Source organism: Triticum dicoccoides, chromosome 3B (genome assembly GCF_002162155.2).
Source record: "Triticum dicoccoides isolate Atlit2015 ecotype Zavitan chromosome 3B, WEW_v2.0, whole genome shotgun sequence".
NCBI classification, from domain to species: domain Eukaryota; kingdom Viridiplantae; phylum Streptophyta; class Magnoliopsida; order Poales; family Poaceae; genus Triticum; species Triticum dicoccoides.
The window spans coordinates 797,254,574-797,256,943 of NC_041385.1; positions in this window are offsets into that span (position 1 = coordinate 797,254,574).

A 2,370-nucleotide genomic window follows, 5' to 3' on the forward strand; every position below is an offset into this window, starting at 1 on the left:
AACAGCTCTGAGAGTGCATGGTCATAACAAGCTGATCTAGCACAAGATACAGCAGGCAATACAAACAAACTAGACATAGGCACCGCAAGTACACAATAAAAAAGACAAACCAAAAGGGAAACAATAATTATGCAAGGCAGGATGAAAACAAAATAGATCTGACAAAGGAAGCAAACCACTATACATACCACAAAAAACAACAGATAAGACTCGTGTTCAGAGTTTGTGTGAATATTGAGATAAAGATGATCTGCCTTGTGTATAAACCACTATGCAACAGTAAAACAACTGAATAAATTACTGATAAGGTTTTTGCATCTTTCAATCTTAAAGCCCTGGAGCAAGGAGCAAGCTGGCCACATTTTGTCAATCTTCCAAACTTGAAGCATATCAAACAGAAGCAGCAGGGGGTACTGATACGTCTCCGTCGTATCTATAATTTTTGATTGTTCCATGCCAATATTCTTCAACTTTCATATACTTTTGGCAACTTTTTATACTATTTTTGGGACTAACATATTGATCCAGTGCCCAGTGCCAGTTCCTGTCTGTTGCATGTTTCATGTTTCGCAGAAAACCAATATCAAACGGAATCCAAACGGGATAAAAATAGACGGAGAATTATTTTGGAATATTTGTGATTTTTGGGAGGTGAAATCAACGCGAAACAGTGTCCGAGGTGGCCATGAGACAGGGGGGCGCCCCCCCCTAGGGCGCGCCCTGGGCTCTCGTGGGCCACCCATAAGGCGGTTGAGGCTCTATTTTTGCCGCAAGAAAGCTAATTTTACGAGAAAAATCTGGGCGAAAGATTCACCCCAATCGAAGTTATGGATCTCCGGATATAAAGGAAACGGCGAAGGGGTAGAATCTGGCAACGCAGGGAACGCAGAAACAGAGAGATAGATCCAATCTCGGAGGGGCTCTCGCCCCTCCCAAGCCATGGGAGCCAAGGACCAGAGGGGAAACCCTTCTCCCATCTAGGGAGGAGGTCAAGGAAGAAGAAGAAGAAGAAGGGGGCCTCTCTCCCCCTTGCTTCCGGTGGCGCCGGAGCGCTGCCGGGGGCCATCATCATCATCGCGATCTTCACCAACACCGCCGTCATCTTCACCAACACCTCCATCACCTTCCCCCTTCTATATCTAGCGGTCCACTCTCCCGCAACCCACTGTACCCTCTACTTGAACATGGTGCTTTATACTTCATATTATTATCCAATGATGTGTTGCCATCCTATGATGTCTGAGTAGATTTTCGTTATCCTATCGGTGATTGATGAATTGCTATGATTGGTTTGAGTTGCATGTTTTATTATTGGTGTTGTCCTATGGTGCCCTCCGTGTCGCGCAAGCGTGAGGGATTCCCGCTGTAGGGTTTGCAATATGTTTACGATTTGCTTATGGTGGGTTGCGTGAGTGACGGAAACACAAACCCGAGTAAGTAGGTTGTTTGCGTATGGGATAAAGGGGGACTTGATACTTTAATGCTAGGTTTTACCTTAATGAATCTTTAGTATTTGCGGATGCTTGCTAGAGTTTCAATCATAAGTGCATAGAATTCCAAGTAAGGGATGATATGTTAGCTTATGCCTCTCCCTCAAATAGAATTGCAATAGTGATTAACGGTCTAGTAACATAGTCAATTGCTTAGGGACAATTTCAGAACTCCTACCACCACTTTTCCACACTCTCTATATTTACTTTATTGCTTCTAATCAGCCCCTAGTTTATGTTTATGTGCTCTTTATTTTCTTGCAAGCTTATCCTTTCACACCTACAAAGTACTTCTAGTTTCATACTTGTTCTAGGTAAAGCGAACGTCAAGCGTGCGTAGAGTCGTATCAGTGGCCGATAGGACTTGAGAGAGTATTTGTTCTACCTTTAGCTCCTCGTTGGGTTCAACACTCTTACTTATCGAAAACTGTTGTGATCCCGTATACTTGCGGGTTATCAAGACCTTTTTCTAGCGCCGTTGCCGGGGACACTACTAGGAAAAGGCTATAGATGATATGGCCACTAATGGCGCACCAGACATGTGGTGCGCCATTACTATATACTAATGGCGCACCATGTGTTGGTGCGCCATTAGTAATATATTACTAATGACGCACCTGGTGCTTGGTGCGCCATTAGTAGTTTTGAAAAAAAATGAAAAAAAAATTGTTACTAATGGCGCACCGTTGAACAGTGCGCCATTACTAGTTGACATAGTAATGGCGCACCAAACCCACCGTGCGCCATTAGTAGTTTTGAAAAAAAATAAAAAAAATTGTTAGTAATGCCGAGCCTCACCTCCCCTCGCCCCGTCGCCCCCCTCCCCTCGCCGCCCCCTTGCCCCACCTCCCCTCGCCCCGTCGCCCCACCTCCCCTCGCC